The following is a 22,090-nucleotide window of genomic DNA, read 5'->3' on the forward strand; positions in this document are numbered from 1 at the left end:
ATAATTTCATCATGAATTCGACTCGTAATATTAATTCCCATTAAACGACAGGACAGAGGGAACCTATCGACATATACCACCTACATAGTAACCTACCTACCTAATCTCGAAACGACCACGAAACGGGGCTTCATTCAATAGTCCTAGGCAATGACTAAATATAGGTAGGTACTTACGACATAAACGGAATAATAAAGTAATAAAAGAAATAAATTTTAATACAATCGGTAGGTACCCACACACAACTATCCAACAAATACCATGATAATGCGTAGAAACCCAACAACCTATAGGTATATCCCTAATAACAATCCAGAAGTGACAAAAAAAACCAGCATTGCAGGAACCCGCCTGACGACATGATAAGACATATTATACCATGGCGGCAATAAGCTATAATAACCATAATCCATGAATGCAACAAACAGCAGGATAAATGCAAATGCAGAACCTAAATACCTAACCAGAAAAACAGTAAGCCCCCCCTGGAAACCATAAAACAAAAGAGAAACCCCAAACTCGCTGACATCATATGAAATAGGTGAGTGCATAGAAACGTAAACAGCGAGAAGTAATAAATCAGTAGAAATCTATGAGAAAATAATAGCGCAGGAGACGTCCGATACGAATGAATGTCGATTCCCGCCCACCCTCCTCTCAGATGTATCTGTAATAAACCGCTTCAACGATGATGGCGATACGTCACTACCAATACGAAAATTTACCAATTTTTACCTTAACTTCCAGGATATCAGTTTTATCTCATTTTTGAAGCTCTGCATGCAGAGCTGCGCATACGCTTAACTGTAAAATGACAATTTAACAATGCCAATTCTCTCACTTACCTAGATATCAAAAAGAGCATACTCGATCTACGGTATCCCATGATTTATCTGTCTATTCTTGCCGAAAACCAAAGACCCAATCATGACGTACCTCCGCCCCGCATCTGCGCGCGGCGGAATTAAGATTAATTTAAACAGAGTAATAAGCGGGTATATTAAAATAAAATATACACCCGCGCGATACTTATATTCGCACAGGGTGCCGACAACATTTTATAAGTTTATATTTTGCCTTCACTGTGGACGCGCGGTTAATTCAAATGACCACGTGACGCGAAGGTTACGTCTGTCGCCGCTTCGATGCGGCGTCGCTTCGTTCGAATACTGAAGTGTGCGCGCGCAACCGATCCACAAACGGAGGGATACGTCAGTGCCTACACGAAAATTCTCCAATTTTCACCTTCACTTCCAGGATATTGTCTTTAATTCATTTTTGAGGCTCTAAATGCACAGTTGTGCACAGGCGCAACACTAAAATGACATTTTAAGAAAGCCTTCCTCTCATTTACTTCGGTATCGGAGACAATGCATCTTAATGCAGAAGCTTACTCCGACCTACACGTATTCCGTTATTTATCTATCAAATTATCTATCTAATCATAGCGTAGCTCCGCCCGCATGCGCCGCGCGCAGCAAATTATGATTAATTTAAACAGAGTAATCAGTAGGTACATTAAAATAAGATATACACCCGAGTGATGCTTATTTCCGCACAGAGTGCCCGACAACATTTAAAAAGTTTAGGTATTTATTCTAGTTATATTTTGTTACGCGCGCTTATATTCAAATGACCACGTGATACGATGATTGGTGTGGTGTTTGCGCCTGTCGCCGCTTCCATCGCGTTTTGAAGTATGCGCGCGCAACCGATGTCTATTTTAATTTTTAAACGCCACAAAACGTTTCCATAGAACTGTCAATGTCGATAATTTGTGCGCCGCAAATAAATTTCACGTGAGAACCATGACTGCTCTATACGTATAAATAGTAAGTACCTATATTATGTATATGTTATATATTATTAAGATTTAGTTTATTAATTTTTCCGTGCCTTATCTAAGATATTTTTGACTAATTCATAGTTTTAATATTTTTTATATTTATTTTAAAGAACATCGATTTTTTATAAAAAACATAAATGTGTTATATACTAAACAATATATTAAACTAAACTAAACAATATGTTAAACATAAGTTGAAATTGTGAATTTTATTATCAAAAAAAATCTCAGTCTCAAATTGCAAACTTCGTATTCTTCCGCTAGGTGCCTCTAGTAGGTAGAGGTATATCACCATTTTTGTTTTATGGTTATAATATAATATTTTGTCATTCCAATAGGTATTTAATAGTATATGTAATAGGAAAATAATTAAAAAAAAAAAAAAAAAAAACATTACACACATTTCAATTTCGTGAAAATATACTTTATTAAATAAATTTTAATAATTAAAATAAATTTTATAATATGAAAGTGGGTACCATTGTGATAGTGGAATTTGTTTTCTTAATTAGTAATTTATTCTGACAAAAACATCTAAAATCCAAATTTCACTCGTGTGGAAATGAAACTAACATAATTCGGGTCCAATACCATAAATGTTACGTTTCTAAAATGTATTATTAAAAAAATATCCTTAGTCGTGGACTAATAAAACTTATTTCTAAAAAAATTGATTAAATTAAAATACAATCTAGATTTCTTCCCTCATCTTTTTGCAACCGGGCTTGGGACCGGCTTTGGCAGATTTAAAGAAAACAAGTGTTTATTTTTTAATATTATTTTATTTGACATGGAATGTGTATGTCGCTTCTTCAGTCACTTAAATTAAAATTTAAAATTAAATTATTAGAAAACATGCACACTACTTAACAAACGTTTCAATTCGTTATGCTTAACGAACGATGCTAAAATGCTAGTAGTCGGGCAGAGGGGTAAAAAGAAAGTCTATTGACAATTTATTTTATGTTATGTTACACATAATATTCAGATTTATTATAAGGTTATCGTGTTGACTTTCAGCGGTACGATGGTCCTAAGTCCAAGATAGAGGAAAATACGGCGGCAGTGCCGGCTGCAGCGGAGACGAACCGCGTCCGAGGTTGTGTGAGCCTGCGTCGACAGTGGACTGGAAACAATGTCGGCCAACGGCAGCTATTCTTCCTGCCTCCTTGCAGCCACATCTTATGTAATGAGATGTAACTTGGATTGATGGCTGTGTTGGGAGCGACAAACTGTGGCAGCTGTCAGCGTGCTGTAAAGCGTCTCAGCAAGCTACGGTATAGCTACGTGGCGTATCCTACGTAGAGATATACGTACATAGTAAAACGACTCTCGACAGATGGCCGATAGCTCTAATACCTATATTCTTAAATACCGCATTCACTATTTCAATAGTATTATTTTACCATCAGACAGCCGAGACAGTCGAAGGCGATTGATTGCACCTGGATAATTGACGGTAAATATATACAGAGCCCCATTGCTGTTTCCAATACATTCATTCATATTCAATATAGTCCTGATAGCCAATTTACTAAAATTTCTGAAACTTAGGTTAGGCACCTAGTACCAACAAAACTCTCTGTACGTCAACATCAGAGAATAATTTTTTAACTTAAGTTTTTATATTATGATGTACATTTGTTGACAGGCATGAACGTGAAGAGAAAAGAAGATGTAAGAAGAATTTTTTGTTAAATTCATCGACATCTCCGTCACATTAACACAATCGGCCGACTACATAGCCTGATGAGGCACTCACTAGAAGACAGAGGACCGTTAGACCATCAACCGTCAATGATCAACAACACTCCAGACGAGTTCACAGTATAGAAAAATGCCAATGGGAACATGGATTTTTTGATAGAAACCACAGAAGGTTCCATCTGGCTCATCAAGCGGAAGAATACCATGGTAAGCCGAGACATTAATATATCAGTGCAACAATAATTTAGTGCATTGATAACATCTAAAATATTTATGTAGATGTGAATTTGCCAGACCCGGGATTCGAACCATGGACCCACTGCATATTAGAATCAATGTGCTGTGGCTGGCTGTAATTTGTAGGCAGGCAACAGAAAAAAGAGGTTTTTTAGGATCTTCAATCCTAAGAAGGTCATATTGACACCGAGTGGAGGTTGTATAACAGTTTTTTTTTATGAGAGGGATATGTTATATAAGCCACTTGCTCAACCTATAAGCTCCATACTGTGGGCTCACTTGCAGACTCGGGATTTGAACCCGGGACCTACGACACTATCAGCAGACACCCGATTGGTCATCGTGAACATGGTCAACCATATTTACTTACAGATTATTAAACAGATGGAGAATAAATACATCTGCCCACGGTTGGTATTTTTTATTTCCTATAAAATGTCTAGGTTATTTATTATATTTCTCATGAAGGTAGGCTTTGTATAAATAATCACCCAGTATAGAGTTTTCATCACTGCCTAATGTCAGAAGTTATACAAAAATCTAGTTTTGGGATATCAGTCAATCAAGGAGTATTCTACACGAGCAGGATAAACGCCGCAGGTCACCGCCTACCGACCACACCGTTAATAATAAAGAACCATTGGTTTTTTGGATTATACCCTGTCTACAGAGACGTTTTACCGCCCTGCACCGGTTATGTCTGAGATTGGCCCGGTGGTCATGTCCAGTTTGCAATATTTAGGTAGGTAGCCGGTAACCCGCAGTGTTTCACCTATTTCGCATAGAATGGCCGCAACTTGTGTAGCGGTCATATCTGAAATTGCTCTCCATATCCATTAGTATAACAATAATATTATGCTGTAACTTTTTAAACATGCCAACATTAAATTATAATTTTTGTACAACAATGATTCGGTTCGTGGATTATATCCGCTACGAGCACATCGACTACCAGGTAATTAGTACCACTAGTATGGCTAAACATCCACACGCACACCATAGACCAACCAACCGAATCGTTGTTGTTTTTACTGTACATTACTGTAATACTGTAAAATCTGTAAAATGTAAATATGTTTTAATAATAATCTAAGGTTACCTACCAACTTCTGTTCGCCAGATCTGTCCTATTAAGTTAAATATAAGTGAATTATTATAATATCCGCTCGAGGTTCACTTCATAATGTTTTTTAACATATTTTAAGCCGTGTAGTCATCTCAACTGCGACATGGTCATATTGCACTAACTACTACACTAGTGTTGATAAAGTCCCCGTTGGTCTGGTCGGTCAGTCCACCTGACCTGAGCTGACAGATGAATCTCTTTCTTCTTTAACCATGTACGCCCTCCCCAGTTAGCATAATATGGACACCGCATGGCGTTTCCGAGAATCCCTGTCGCTTGCCGGTCTTCTTGCGTCATTTCAAGACATGACGGTGTCCCATAGCTCTGCCGTATACGCTCTGTAGATAGAAGGATATGCAGGCCAGGATATAATTCTATTCAGGCGTCCGTAGCACGAGCCATATTTATCACTAATACCCTTATTGGAAGAAAGCAAGCATGTAACTGATGAGCATAAATTAGCAGGGACACCAACCACATTTTAAATGTTCACAACAGATTCACATGCTAGAAAACATTATATTAAAGATATTTCCATTCCATCTCAGCGAAGATGTGTCCTGCATCTCTACCGGAGTTGAGCTTCCTTCAAACCGGCTGGCCATGGACGATCTGAATAAATAAGAAAATAACAATCTTGCCTTCGATTAGAGTATAGCAGTGCCGAGTGCGTAAAGAAACCAAAGCCTCTTCGATACCTGCAGCAATTTATTATTGCTCGATTCGGAATAAAGCCAATAGGCTGTGTCAATGAGTAACGATTGTTTGTAAAAATATCCTCCACTTTGTGGAGGCCAATACCTACATTCCAATTAAGAATGAAAATTTTAATTTAGCATCTTTATTATAATATTATGCAATGTAGGTACATATTATTAAGATAATATTATTTCTTGAGTTTCCACATGTCCCGAAAATTCATTGGTTTTGACAGATTCATCACAGCGCACAGAACCGTTTGCTCATACTCATTCTTCCACAATTATATCAATATCATAATTCATCCAGACTTTACCTCAATCACAATTCGGTCGTACCTCATCTGCAAAATATAAACTTCCATGACATATTAGAAACTTAAGGTGTGGAAGGTAAGATGAGCACTCAGCTGAGAGCAAAAAAGCAGTCACAACAATATGCACCTATTGATTTTATATTCTTATGTGTTGACAATGAACCATTTTTCTTTGGCACCCCGCATTGCTATATAAATTACTACATTATGAAAAAAAAACATATTTACATTAAATGCTATTTGTATAGTTGTATATAAGTACTTGTACTTTTATGGTATTCCACCACAAATAATAAACACCCCATTGGTTTAAATTACATGTTTAATTTTTAAATGTTAAATTTCTCCATTATTTTGCCAGTCGACAAGATTAAACTGGACGGCACGGATGAGTAAGCCTTACTCAGTAAGCAGTAGATGCAGGTGCAAGAATAGGTACACAACACCATGTAGCAGCTGTATAAAGGTTCGTATGACATACAAGTACCCATATTTTTAGTTAAACAGTACAGTAAAACCTCCATTTAATGGACATAAAACGAAATCAGTTGGTTCTGTTGTTGCGCTACTTTCCTCAGCAGCTTAAAATAGTCAAATTGAACAATGAGTATTTACCGATGACGCAAATTATTATTATAAAATTAAGATAAAAAATGCAAAATGTTCCGCACCGCCGCTGTGATGTAAAACAAGATTTTACATAGACATATTATTAAATTGACATAATATAATATGAAGTTTTGGGCCGAATACCATAGGTAGACTTTTCTCACCGTTTACGATCCACAATACTGACAGTTGATGACGATGAGATTTTTACAAACATTTGTTTCGTTCAAGGAGTGAGACACGCGGAGCTGTAAACTGTAACGACAGGTGTGCATTACATCATATATCCGTCAACGCGACACGGATAGACAATGCGATTCACACCTGGCATCTCCAAACTGACTTTTGTCTGTCTGAGTCAATGCGGTGTGTGGTGCAAACGCAGCAGTTTTCAGCGCAGTTTGTCTTAGCCCCGAGGGAAAATTTAAAACATCCAAATTTAACAATTATTTTTGATACAATTTTATCCTATTAATATAAGAATCTTATAAACCAGCAGTAAGCGGTAATTAGTGCGAATGTTTTGCATCGGATGAACATCCACTCGCCCGAATCAGTCCATTACATCGAGGTTTCAGTGTATTTACCTTTGAGGAAGAGAAAAAACCGTCCCGATCCAATTAATGTAGCGACAGGACACAACAATGACCTTTGAGTGACGTGAAGACGTGTAGACCTTTTGGGATAAAAATTACCTTCTAATGCATTACACCTATCTTATACATTTCAGATTAAATAAACCGTTTCCTGTGACGCACGTATGGACGACACGACAATATTAAAAGAAGAGTTGCTCTACTCATCTGTTGTATTCATATGATGGTAAATATAATTTATTATACTCTCATTAAAACATTAATCTATAAAAATAAAATGTGTCAATTTAGCCAATTTTTTTTTTTTTTGTAATTCTTCTGGAACAAAAATAGCAATTAATTGTATTAGAGAAATAAAATCATTTTTAGACACTAATATAAACCCCATAAAATATTTATGAATTACTGAAAACGAATGTCAGCACGCTTTGAAGAAAGCGTTTTCATTGCGCTTCATCCGGTTCCGGACCGTTCGCCTTACCTTCTTACCTTACCTTTTCTTCTTCTTCAGTTTTGCGATGTCCTGTCTTGCATGTTCTGTCTTGCATGTTCTGTGTTGCACGTTCTTGTCTTGCATGTTCTCGTCTTGCATGTTCTCGTCTTGCATGTTCGGTCTTGCAATAGTGTCTTGCGATGCTCTCTGTTGCACATGTCTTGCATGTTCTGTCTTGAGTCCGTCTTGCGATGTTCTCTCTTGCATGTTCTGTCTTGAGAAGTTCTGTCTTTGGGATGTTCTGATTTAACCGTACAAACATGTGCATCGGATCAGGGTTTGCTGTGAAAAAATTCATTATTAAAATAAAACACATGTTTTTCGACGAAAGCAAAAATATTTATTAGATGACATATTGCCTGTCACCACGCTTTGAAAAAAGCGATTTCAATCGACATGTGCATCAGATCAAGGTTGCTGTGAAAAAAATTATTATTAAAATAAAACACTTGTTTTTCGACGAAAGCAAAAGTATTTATTAGATGACATATTGCCTGTCACCACGCTTTGAAAAAAGCGATTTCGATCCCCTTTCGGTTCTATCACAGATGACGCGCATCAGATCAGGGTTGCATCAGGGTCCCCCCCAGATTTCGTTCCCCATTCCGTTCCATCACAGGCGTCGCGCATCAGATCAGGGTTGCATCAGGGTCTTGCGATGTTCTGGTTTAGCCGTACAAACATGTGCATTGCAGACGACATCTGGAGAAGTCTCTTCTTTTCCAGATAGTATGCTATCATTCCAGTCCTTCGTTCTCGTTGTCTATGACAAATAAAATCATTGAAGGATCTTACCCTTCGTTAGCAGACGATGGTATGACAGTGATTATAGGAAGTGCTGCAGAAAAACAGGCGATATATTATATACATCGAATATGATGATTGGATGCTGTGTATTGAATTTTTTGAGTTCCCTCTGTGTCCAGAGTAACTGTATTTCATTAGTTTTGGCTGATTCATCACGCCACACACGTTCATTAAAATCACAAGTGTTTTTCTTCTACAATCGCAACAATTTCATAAACCATTCAGACTTCACTCGGTCACCATTCAATTTTCAATCATCCTTCGAGAATAGCTTCTACTTCAAAATACAATCTTCGAAGATACAGTAGAAACCGAAGTGAGAATGAAAATAAGTAGGTATGCAACTTGCAAGTTGATAGTATCAGCTGTTTTTCTTTTCTTCAACACCCTGATTTTATTTTGGTACTTGTGTGGTATATCGACAATAATAATAAATTCTGTATTATCATGACTGTCTATTGAATAATTAATTTCAATTATTTTTAAGGCAAGGCTTGAAAGATTGAACACCGATCGAGGCAGCCTTCAAAGGTCGATATAACATACAAGTACTTATATCTATATTTGGGCAATGATTACTTATATTGTATGTAGGTGAATTGAATTAACATTATCGCGACAATATTATGTACTCGAGTATCTACATAAAATGCGTTGAAATAGAAAGCAAAAACAAATAAATATAACTTATGTGGCGAGCAATAATATTTGGACAATGAGAGAATCCCAAGTCTGTTCGTAATATCAGTCAGGTACTTACTTTGGTTACACGTAAATTGTACTTATTACATTTCACCATGTCACAGCTGTTCGCAGCGAACTTTTGTCCCGAAAGAGTATGGCCGTATAGCATTGAGATCATATCAGTTATTTATAGAGCATTGCAGGCTATTAATAATGTTCCAATTATATTAGTCTCTAGGATTGGCATCAAACATCAAACATTTGATACCTAATATTGCTGTCATTATTATCAGATAATTGATAGTCAATAGCACGGTACGACTTGATACTTTCACATTTCTGTTACAGGCACTTACTTACAAATTTTCTGCTTTTGAACTATTCAAAATTTTATAGAAATATGTAAGATGATCGGTGAACTGTGATATGGCAAACTGAATATGTACAACTTTCCAGATATGGCTTACTTTATATGTGTTTGTTTTCGGTCACCTTTCCTAATGTTGTCGATTCTTCGTGCACCTACACAACTATGCATTGAACGCTCAATGAATAAATCAATTATTGTAGCATTAATAAAAGACTTGTTTTAAAACGATTGTAATGGAGTTGGAAGACGTGTACAATACACTCTCAGTAATCCCCGGCTCGCTTATCCGACAACTACTATAATCTGTCGTTATTTTTACTAGTTGAAAGCACAAAACCAAGCTCTATAATTCGCCGGTATTCATTGTCAAATTCAGTAGTCCGCCTGGTACAAATATACAACGCAGATGAGACAGGTTTATTTTGGTAACTTCTCCTTTGTAAAACGTACGTTCATCGCGAAGAAAGTAATGTACCTAGGAGGAAAGTGCCCTAGGACCGCATTATGCCATGCTCCAATGCAACCGGGACACACAAAATGAAACTTTTGGTCATAGGGAAAGCCAAGAATCCTGAGAAAGCCATTCAAGAATATCTGCCTCACTGAACCGATTGTGTCAAGTGATTTACTGTATATATTTATTTAATAAACTTAGTTTATAAATATGTATAATTTAGTAAATACTTAATTTTGATTATGAATAAAACCGTAATTTGCTAGTACAAATTTCTCAAAAAAACTATTTTTATGAAATACCTGTTTTAATTTTTACCATATTTTGTATGTATGCACTATAATCCGCCGCTTTCACTAATTCGACACTTGTCTGGTTTTTGGGGTGGCTTTACTTTTGGATTACTGAGAGAGTACTGTATCTACAATTTTTTAGGTAAAATTCCACCAAACATCCTCCAACGGAAATCCACATGGGAATAGCAACAGTAATACGTATGCCAAGCTTCATAACAAAGTAAAATCCTAAACGATTTCATATTTCAGTAGATGTATTAACTTAAATTTAATGATAATATAATACCAATTGTGTCAATTCGCTTATTCAGACGGGGCGATGTCCTGTGGGGATAAAGGCAGGGATGGAAGGTAGATCCGATTGAAAACGCACAAGTGTTCAGCATTGCTGATCCTTGGTACTGGACATAGATTAATAAGGTTGGGTATTAGAATAAATTCTCCGAAAAACTATTATATAGGTAGTATTTCTGCGTAGTAACACTTAAGTAATATTATATTTAATTCTATTTGGATGTAAGTAGCTGGTAGTGGATTCACTGTATGCACAGGGGCGGAAAAATTGATTGGTCAATAAGATTCGTTAATATTTTCCTTTCCTTTATCTTGCAGTATGCTGATGGACTGCACTTTGCCTAAGGACTTACAAGGAATCTTACACTAAAACTATGGAGGTGTTGTGAGTATGCCATGTCATGTTTTTGTCAAAATCGACCTTTTAATACAAAATATTTTTTTGTATCTAAATAGATCAGAACCATCCTTATCATTAAATTGCTTTGTAATGAAAACAGCATTCATATGCTGTAAAAAGAACAATTTAAATACCTCCACCTCCATGTATTTAAATATAGGATAATGAAATTTGTTTTTCGTCTACTGAACATTTGACATTTCGTCGTCGTGCTTGCAAAATCCGCTATGTGATAAAACACAACTTTTCAGGAGAAGGAAAAAACTGATTTACTCAACAATGCCTCACGTTTTTTACAAAGAAAATAAACTGAAAATTAGATAATTACTTCGGATTCAGTATAAATGATATTTTATAATACAATATTTAACACTTTAGTCGTAATAATTTTTTTTTGTGAGTAAAAGGCACATAGCTTATTTTATTTGGGTCTTTAAATCCGTTTTGTGGTTGAGGCAGCACATAGCGGATTTAAATTAACGCGTATTTTAGACATAGCGGATTTTGCCCCGGTTAAAAAATGATAATTGCATAATTTAATGATATTAATTCAATGCGTAAAACATCTTTAACCAAGCCAATAGTCTGTATCGAACAAACCTTTATCTTTCCAGCCAAAATTTGACATATAAATGAGTAATAATTATCGAGTGAAAAGGAAATAAAAATATCCAGAGTAGGATGGATAAATAATTAAACAATTTTATTATAGCACATCAAGAAAGTTACATTAGATTATAGTAAACAGTTGTATAACCTACCTACTTACCGGGCTTTTAAAATTAACACTCTTCTTTAAGTAAACACAAATGATTGTGTAATGTAAAGTAATTTTACACTTTTTTATTGCTTAAATATTATTTGTCGACAAACGTAAATAATCCGCTATGTGCACTAGCGCTGGTAGTAAAAGGCGCATTCTGAAGCAAAGGTCAGTGCAATCTCCGTCATGTGTCATTAATAGGCGCAATTAATTGTAACTTTTTTTACTTTAAAATGCGATATGTGACCGGAATATTCATAGCGTATTTTGCAAGCCATTTTTAAGTGAAAATACATAGCTTATTTTGCATTTTTCTAAACTAGCATTAATATTAGAAAACGGGTTTTACAGGCCCCTCCGTCGCGTCTCGTTCTATCACATAGCGTAAAAATGTAAAAAATGCAAAAAAAATGTTTGTCAGATTTTGCAGGCGCAACGACGATTTGGTCTATTCGACAAACCAATCCTACACTGTGTCTTTCGTAATAATAGTATTATAGAATACCATATCAACTTCCACATATTATATAATATAGGAAAGTATATTTTGATATTATAAACAAAGAACAGTGCTATTCTCTGTATAATAGTGTATAACAGAAATATAAAAAGAAAGTCCTGATTGAGTCTTGAGTCTATTTGGGCAATCTTTTTTGTGTCACACATAATATTCAGATTTATTATAAAGTTATCGTGTTGACTTTCAGTGGTACGATGGTCCCTCCGAGTCCCAAGATGGAGGAAATACTGCGGCGGTGCCGGCTGCAGCGAGGGCAGACCGCGTCCACGGTTGTATCAGGACAGCGGGGACGCAGGCTGCGTCAACAGTGGACTGGAAACAATGTCGGCAAACGGCAGGAATTCTTCCTGCCTTCTTGCAGCCAGCCACATCTTATGTAATGAGATATAACTTGGATTGGTGGCGGTGTTGGAGCGACAAACTGTGGCAGCTGGCAGCGTACTGTGAAGCGTCTTAGCAAGTATGGCTACCTGGCGTATCCGACGTAAAGATATACGTACATAGTAAAACGACTCTTATGCTTATGACAATAATGCATGCTTGCACTAGGTATGTGGTTAACCAACCTAGCGTTTTTATGATCACATTGAAAGGGAGGTTACTTGGCGATTGTCAGTGGGAGGTGGCATATCAATTGTATGACAGAAGTCCTCCAGATCAGCGGCGGCTGTTTTAATATCATACAACTATTAATAATTTAATTAGTTTTAATATCATACTAGTAAGTATTAAAATACTGTAACTGTAAATGTATTTTGCCAAATAAAACGCCCTGTTTTCGCCGTAATTCCGCATTTTCAATCAAGCACGCATGTTCCCGAAAGAAGAAGCCAGCAGACGATACCTTGACCTTTACTTCATCAGGGGGGGGTCCAGCGCCTCCTACGCCCCCCCCTCCTTTCGGAGGTGACAGTATGAACTAAAGCCATTATAAAGCAACTTAAACCATGCTAATCGATTTCGCCATGCGTAAGTTCCAGAATATTGTGTACCAACCCGGTAAAATGACATTATATTGGTCTGAGTAGAGAGTAATTATTACAGATTTGAATTATGGTTTGTTATCTACTGAAATATAAGACAATATAAGATATTTTGATTTATGTATACCTACTCCAATTTAAATCAGAGAAGATAAAAATAATTTTGCTACACCTACCGCATTTCTGGAAAATTAATATTTCATTATCCTGTGTGTTGACTAAACGCGAAATGATGTCACTTATTTATAATATAGAAAATTATTAATTCATGAATTCTAGTGATAAGCTAATAATCTTAAGGCCATGCATTAGTTGAGGCACGGTCTAAAAAGATCGTTGCTAGGCGATGCGCGGACTGCGGGTCGCGGGTGCAAATGACACCTGTCAAACGAAATATTATTTTTCATATAAATCCAACATACGTTCATTTTATGTTCTGTTTATTGTTCTATTAGTAACAATAATAATATATTCATTGACATGTTTTCTTTTTAAAGTAAATGGGTAACGTTTTTAGTCATCTTTACACGATTTTAGAATTAATTGACCCGTCGCCATCACGCAGCAAAGTGACGTGCTTCTGGCCCGAGATTCTCTCAGTGAATGGCAGCGAGTCCAAAATTTCGTCGCGCCTACAGTTGGAAATTATTTGGCGTTTCACTGATGCGTCACCTTAATACTATTTCACAAAGTGCAGTTTCATAATAATAGTTATCATTATTCATACAGTGTACAAATTGTTAAAGAAAATGTAGGTACTTGGATTAAGATGGCTTCCGTTAAAAGTAAGAGGTATTTATCTACTATGGGAGATACAATCGTTTCTTAAAACTAAACCAATAAAGATGTAAGTAACTAGCGACATGTTTTATCAAAAATATGAAATATATAGGTAATTTCCCAAATGTCAATAATTTTTCAATCATTTTTCGATAAGGTAAGTTACCAGCGTAAACTCAAAAATTACAATCCAAAAAATCACCGGCCGCCACTGCTCCAGATGACCGATAGCTCTAATACCTATATTCTTAAATACCACATTCACTATTTCTTACATGACATCACCATGTTCGATCCTATGATCATATGGGCCCAATGGAGGTTGCATCTATTCAGTTTTATATTTTTACGAGCCACTTGTTCAACATATTAGGGTCATACTCGACTCCAAACACACATTTGAAAACGTGTGAATTTGCCAGACCCGGGATTCGAACCGGGGTCCCACTGCAATATTAGCATCATTGTGCTGTGGCTGGCTGTAATTGGTAGGCAGGCAACAGAAAAAAGAAGTTTTTTTACGATCTTCAATCCTAAGAAGGTCATATTGACACAGAGTGGAGGTTGTACAACAGTTTTTTTTATGAGAGGGCTATTGACACGAACAAAAACGCCGACCTTCAGTTGGTGTTTGAAAAAGAGTATGGTTGACGACATAACTATACAAATCTAGCCTTGTAGTCAATTCCGCCACTCAAAAGCCATGCGACAACCTCGCGACAAAGTACTAATAAGATGTATATAAGTCCCATAGTCCTTGTCAGCAAGTCAAAAACGACTTCTCAGTACATACTATGGAAGAAGCAGAAAAATAATTGGTCAAAAGACCATGAACAGGTAATAAGTTAGAATAATCGTTTAGTAGCAGAAGATAAATGTATTATTATTAACACTTTTTATAAATGTAAAAAAAATTTCATGTAAAAATTTTACTTCAGAAATCGAGTGATCTCATGCGTAATTGTAACGCTGTGATCAGAGACTCCCAATGCTGTCATCGAGCCAAATTTTGGTTGCGATCTTTTTGAAATATGGATAAACTTGTTTCTATTGATTAATGTCCATTGAAATTTGAAAATAGAACATGTGAAAAATTGTTTGCATGAAAGCCGATAAGTACATGCTTGCTTACACTTGGTACAAGTATTAGAAATGTATAAAAATAGAAATATTAACTTTTATAAATTCCTGCGCTGTACAATAATGAATAATAGAATTTTATGTTAATTAAATTAGATTAAGATAGAGCTAAGCTATTATTGTAAAAATATTGTAAACTCGTACATATGTTTATGTACGCGTAATTATAAAATTTAGGTATTTTTTATACGAAAAATCCGCCAAATCCGTTAAATCTCGTAAAAATAATTAGTAGAGAATCTCGAGGCCTTGCCTTAGATGGGTTTCCACCCATCAGCCACAATAAATCTTGAACGTGCTTTGAATGAATGAAGATATAAAGTTTTATCCCGGAATCGTAAATTGTATTCCGCTTAAATATTAGAGTCGACTATTCCTCGTCATGAGAGGGAATAAAATAAGGGATTATGTTTACATTAAAGTGTAAAACACTATTAAAAGCTTCATAAATTAATGATTACTCGCAATTAATATCCTTGTCAAATTAAAGCATTTGCCTATTTAATTGTAAATGTTAGGTATATCATTGTAATAATATTACGTGATAATTACCGTGCTAAGGGAAGTTATTAACTGAGAAAGATATTTTGAGCCCAACTAGTTTTGTTAAAGTTAAGTAAATTTCTATTGGCCTAAAACGATTCAGAGTAGTGGAAAATTTAAACGCGTCATGATTTTGTCGTTTAAATTTAAAGACTGCCATTCCTTTATTTTATGTACGAATACTTATTAAAATAGCTCATTGGAAAGCTAAAAAACTTTCCTTTCTTCTGAATGCATAAAAATGAACAAAATTAACTATTTTTGTTGAGTCATTCTAAATGCGTATTTACTAGACATGTTCCGGAGGCCATAGAAATAGCCACGGCCGACATGTAAAATTGCTAAAATAATATAAAGTAATTTCAGCTCAACTTTATTAGAAGTTGTCTCTATTCAAAAGGTGTCTTAAATAAAAGATATACCTAAAACTAAATTTCGTATGAAAGGGACGGATTTGCTATCCCGCTCGGACTATTTCTTACTAGACTTCGATCCAGAGGGTATAAAAACTCGACCTTTCTCCATACAAGCAACAGTTTACCATTCAGCAGCTTACCAAGTCGTCGATCGTAAGACCCTTGCTGTCGGGGCGAAAATCGTACGCGAATTCGAATTAAAGTCCTTCTTTCGGAAGGAAATAATAAATAAATAAACTATTAGTGAATAAGTTTGTAAACATTAATAAACTTTTAATAAATAAGTTTATAAATATAAATGAACCTTTTATAAGCGGTTTATAAAATAAGAATTATTTTTTCAAACCTAATATTATGTGAAAATAATACAATTGTGACTTTGTATAAGAAAATATTTTACGAAATAAAAATCATTATCGAACATTTGCGTATACTTTCCTCAGATTGAGTGTGAACATTTTGAATCTTTTTGGAAGGTTTCCTAAAGATTATATAACAATTAACTAAATAGTTCACGGACATCTTGATAAGATTTAATTGTTTGAACAATGATAAATAACTTGATTGTGACCCTGTGAACATTGAACCTGAATAAATTTGGTATCACACCGACCGAGAGTTTTATTTCGGATAATCAAAAGTTGTGTTACCACAAGGGAGCTCCACCCCCCTAATTCATCACTAGTCTCCTTAGTGACGGCCCGGTTACATTAATGAGCGCCGCGAGCCGGGTCATGTCACTATGTTATATAAGCCACTTGCTCAACCTATAAGCTCCATACTGTGGGTTCACTTGCAGACTCGGGATCTGAACCCGGGACCCACAACACTATCAGCAGACACCCGATTGGTCATCGTGAACATGGTCAACCACATTTACTTACAAATTATTAAACAGATGGAGAATAAATACATGTGTCGCTAAATTTCAAAACCCGCTATAACACCTTTTTGAAATAATTGAGATATAATATATATATCAATGGATTCGTTATTAAAATCTCTACATGAAATTTTAATTTCCTCTTTCAAAGTCCGCTACGATTGACTGTCATTTATGAAACAAAATCAATGTGCCAATCAATTCACGCTATAACACTATGTGTTACATTCAAAATCCGCTATAACACAACTGACCAATAAAAAGCCAGAATCAGACTAAATGCAACATGGCCGCCAGTACATTTATGTTGTGAGTTGCGGGAGGAGTGCTGTTTTGTTGATTTGATATTCTTACGATTTATAGTCTTAAAATGTGTGACGAACTTATACATATGGTTAAATGTCCAGTTAATAAAGCAAGAATGAGATTAAGCAAACCAAAATCAATCAAAAAGTCACCAAAATGCGCCGAAAACGGTAAGTTAAATTATACATAGATGTGTTAAAAATGCGTGGGTCATCACCTGAATTTCCAGTGGCGTGTAATTGAATTATGAACTGGTTAAAACTGTTCTTTTCTCTAATATATTTTTTACATAGAATAAATTGTCACGAAACCATTTAAAATTCTTGTTCTAATATATATAATATTTTGTATATGCTAAATATTGATACCCAGCAGATAAATTAACACAATGCTTATGGGCCCTTTTAATTAATTTTGTAATTAACGTGTTAATTTGCATTTGAAAAGTAATTAGCAAAAACACAATTTTGTGCGGCCCGTAAGCATTGGGTTAATATAAAAAGTTACTAAATACGTTATTTTCAAATTTTAGCTAATTAAGTAACTGTTTCATTATATTTCTGATATGAATGGAAGAAATATAAAATAAATGAAAGAAACATGTTTACAGTCAAATTATGAGAGTACCACGTCACTCATACGTTTTTAAAATCTACAAACGAATGTACTTATATATTTTATTTTATATTATTTTTGTGAGAACGAAAAAATATGCTATACATACAGTGTTTTTATGTAAATTGCATTGTATGTCTAATTGAATTATTTTTACTAAATAATGAAAAATTGTAACATTTTTAATAATTTTTAATGTTTTCTAATTTTTAATTATGTCTTTATATTAAAGTTTTCCCTTAAATTTATATTTATGTAATGTAGGAACAAGATGACAATGATTTTTTTTCATTTTAAACTGCTATTTTAGAATATCTACTATCTATCTAAGAAAATAACAATCTTGCCTTTGGTTAGAGTATAGCAGTGCCGAGTGCGTAAAGAAACCAAAGCCAATAGCTACATTCCAATTAAGAATGAAAATTTTAATTTAGCATCTTTATTATAATATTATGCAATGTAGGTACATATTATTAAGATAATATTATTTCTTGAGTTTCCACATGTCCCGAAAATTCATTGGTTTTGACAGATTCATCACAGCACACAGAACCGTTTGCTCACACTCATTCTTCCACAATTGTATCAATATCATAATTCATCCAGACTTTACCTCAATCACAATTCGGTCGTACCTCATCTGCAAAATATAAACTTCCATGACATATTAGAAACTTAAGGTGTGGAAGGTAAGATGAGCACTCAGCTGAGAGCAAAAAAGCAGTCACAACAATATGTACCTATTGATTTTATATTCTTATGTGTTGACAATGAACCATTTTTCTTTGGCACCCCGCATTGCTATATAAATTACTACATTATGAAAAAAAAACATATTTACATTAAATTAATGCTATTTTTATAGTTATATATAGATACTTGTACTTTTATGGTATTCCCCCACAAATAATGAAGACCCCCATAGGTTTACATTACATGTTTAATTTTTAAATGATCTCAGTCAATAAGTAAAGTAATAAAGTAAATCAAGATTGAACTGGACAGCCCGGATGAGTAAAGCGGCAGATGCAGGTGCACGACAACAAGTAGCAGCTGTATAAAAGTTTGTATGACATACAAGTACCCATAGTCTTAATTGAACAGTACAGTAATGGACATATTATAACGTATCGGTTCTGTTGTTGGCGTGACTTTCTGCAGCAGTTTAAAATAGTCAAATTAACTTATATTGATTGTACCACGCATGAATTATCCATACTAAAGAAGCAAGCAAGACCGCATATATCCCTAGATCCAATACAGCGGACGAGCGGCGAGTTTCAGCAATACCGTGTAAGGTCCAACTGATTTAGATTTACAAAATAATCCTATGGCAATTAATTTGCAGACGCATACATATGACAAAATATAATATGAAGTTTTGGGCCAAATACCATAGGTAGACTTTTGTCATTGCAGTTGATGACAATGTCTGTTATATTCTGTCGGGATGTTTTCATCGTAGACATTTAGGCTTTTAATACAGACATTTGGGTGGTTTTCCATTGAGGTAAAGAATTTGACTGCTAGTTATATGCCCAAGTCCCTGTGGAGGGATGTTTTGTGCTATCTGCAGTTTTTTAATAAGGTTGGAGCTACCGTGTGCCCAGATGGGGCAGGCGTAGGTCATGATTGGTCTGATTATTGCTCTGTAAAGAAGGAGTTTACCTCTGAGGGAGAGTTTGCTACGTTTTCCCATCATTGGGGTTAATCTGGCTTTGGCTATTCTGTTGTTATGTTGATATGTTTGGCGAATGAGAGTGAAGGCCTAGGTATATGATTGAGGCTGACATTGGGATTATATTTTGTGCATGTTGAGATTATTCGTGATTTTGCTGTCTGTTGTTTCTGTTTGAGAATATGGTAGCTGACACGAACACGAATTTCAGCCCTTTGTGAGTGCTCCCCAGGTGGAGTAGTTGACGACGTAACCATTTCAATCTGACCTTAATAGTCAAACCTACCACTAGATCAAAGATGCAGACCCCTTGGCAAAGCTCAAAATAATTAAATATGTACAGAGTCCTGCAGCTTAGCTTGACAGATCTAACGACCCCTCAAGGTGAGCTGTAGATGTAATAAGTCGGTCATAAGGACCATGTATATATAGGTAATTGATAAAGGTAATGATAATAAAATCTAAGGACCAATCTAGCATAAAAACATCAATAACTTTAGATAGGCATTGTTTTACGTAATATAAATATAATAGATTATAAATTGTAAAATAATGAATTGAAAATATAATGTAAATGATTTGATAAATATTAAAACGAGAATATGGACGGGTGTTAGATATGAGTTGTTGAACAATTTGACGTAGACTCTATGTCCGTCGGCGCAAAGTTTTTTCATACAAATATAAAATTTCCCAGAGTCGCTCGCAGACTCAAAGTTCATAGTGAACTCGGTCATACGGTGGAATCACCACCCCCGACAATCACCTGCCGGTGGGTAAATACCTATCTGGGACTTAGCTGTTTGAGTGCGAAGGTGATAAATACCTATCTGGGACTTGGCCGTTTGAGTGCGTGAAATTTTTTTTACTGTCGAACAGCGGTCGTTCAACAGAGGCTCCGATTAGTTCCGAACTTTTTCCGACTTGTCTCTCAGCGGTTTCTAAACATTATCGCAGTGGCTCCGTGCGCTTTAATAACAATTTAGTGCAAGTTTAAATTTTATTTCTTTGTATACAATATAATTATCGTGAACAATTGTGAACTTTAATTTTGTTTTTATAATCCTCTTAATGCGAGAGGTACTTATGTGAATAAATAACCAAAACTTCTGATAATATATAAACATTTCCTGTGTAACAACTTGTGAGTGAAAATAATATAAAAATTTAATTCGACCAATGAGTTTTATTTGAATGACAATTGTGAAAATAACATTCTGAGAGTCCACTACACTGTTCTCCCTCTTCGATGAACCTCCACTCCCACCCTCAGAGCTAGCCGAGGGATTCGGAGGCCAACATAGTGCTAGTCGCACCATGTCGATATATTGTTGGCGGCTAGTTGTACTAATTTTATGGCGTGGTTAAGGTTTATTGATCTAGCTAGTTTTGCGGTGTCATCAACGTATTGGGCTACTATGGAAGATTTTTGTGAAAGATTATTTGAGGGGATGAGGATATCTCTTGCAAACAGGTTGTATAGCGTAGGAGTTAATACTGAACCCTGGGGGACTCCAGCTTTGACGGTCCGAATGGTGGAATTGGGTCCATGGTATTTTACGGAGATCTGCCTTCTTGTGAGGAAGGAGCTGAAGATTTTGATCATCTGGAGGTCTATTTCTGCTTTGGAGAGTTAATTAGGAGACAATTAGGCCCTCGATCCACACCTTGTCGAAGGCCTTCGCTATGTCCAGGAACAGTCCTACAGTGAATTTGTGATGGTTGAGTGCGTCCTTACTCTGTGGTACGTAACAGCTGGTGCTTGGTGGAGTGACTGGCCTTGGCCTTGTCTGAATCCATGCTTTTCATCCGGTATCAGATTTTTCTCGTACGTTTTTTAATCTTCAGTTTATGGCTCTTTCTAGGATTTTGCTCATTGTGGGGAGCAAGCTAATTGGCCCGTGGTTCTGGGGGAGTTTTAGATTCTTGCCTGGTTTGGGCAGGAGTACTGTTGTGAGGAGCTGGAAAAATGCCTCAATCATCCTCAAGAAAGGAGGCCCTGAGAATTGGCCGATCGGTATGTAGCAAATTCTGTTATAACTAACAGTTCTGAAATAATAATTTATTAAACTATCATAAAATACATACATCATGGCAGTGGTGGCTCGATGACTTTCTAGGTGGTGGATTTTAGCCATTAATTATTAAATATATATACCTATGTACTTTCTCATATTGTACATTATGTACCAAACTGCTTATAATATTATGATTTTTTTAACAATAATAAATTTTCAGAATAAATAATATAGTTATCCGAGTCATTACTTTAATCACATCTAAAAAGCATGCTTAAAAATATTAACTTAATTAATAATAATGATTATTATAGACTTCTCCATTATCAGTTTTGAACAACGGCATATAGCGAGCTAGGGGTTATTTGATTCACTCCCCAATATGCGTATACTAACGCTAATGCATTTACATCCTTTGTAGAATGAGATTTGTAACGCGACGACGGATGGGACCAAGTGACCCCAGTCAGCGAAAAATAGACACCATAGCTTAATCATTTTAATACCGCGT

The 22,090-nt window shown here is 35.6% G+C and overlaps 1 long non-coding RNA gene across 2 annotated transcripts; it reads left to right on the top strand.

The window, feature by feature from the left end:
- Nucleotides 1-1,721: 1,721 nt before the first annotated feature.
- On the top strand, nucleotides 1,722-13,002 carry LOC147071638 (uncharacterized). Of its 2 annotated transcripts, none has more exons than XR_015070609.1 (7): nucleotides 1,722-1,832; nucleotides 2,867-3,305; nucleotides 3,498-3,760; nucleotides 6,293-6,397; nucleotides 7,271-7,362; nucleotides 10,853-10,919; nucleotides 12,405-13,002. It is a non-coding gene; the product is annotated as an uncharacterized LOC147071638 (long non-coding RNA). The 2 variants fall into 2 exon arrangements; XR_015070610.1 differs by having other exon boundaries at nucleotides 1,739-1,832; nucleotides 2,867-3,123.
- Nucleotides 13,003-22,090: the final 9,088 nt, after the last annotated feature.

This window comes from Rhyacophila brunnea, unplaced genomic scaffold (genome assembly GCF_057557595.1).
Source record: "Rhyacophila brunnea isolate RB1 unplaced genomic scaffold, BYU_Rbru_1.0 scaffold_2, whole genome shotgun sequence".
Classification (NCBI taxonomy): domain Eukaryota; kingdom Metazoa; phylum Arthropoda; class Insecta; order Trichoptera; family Rhyacophilidae; genus Rhyacophila; species Rhyacophila brunnea.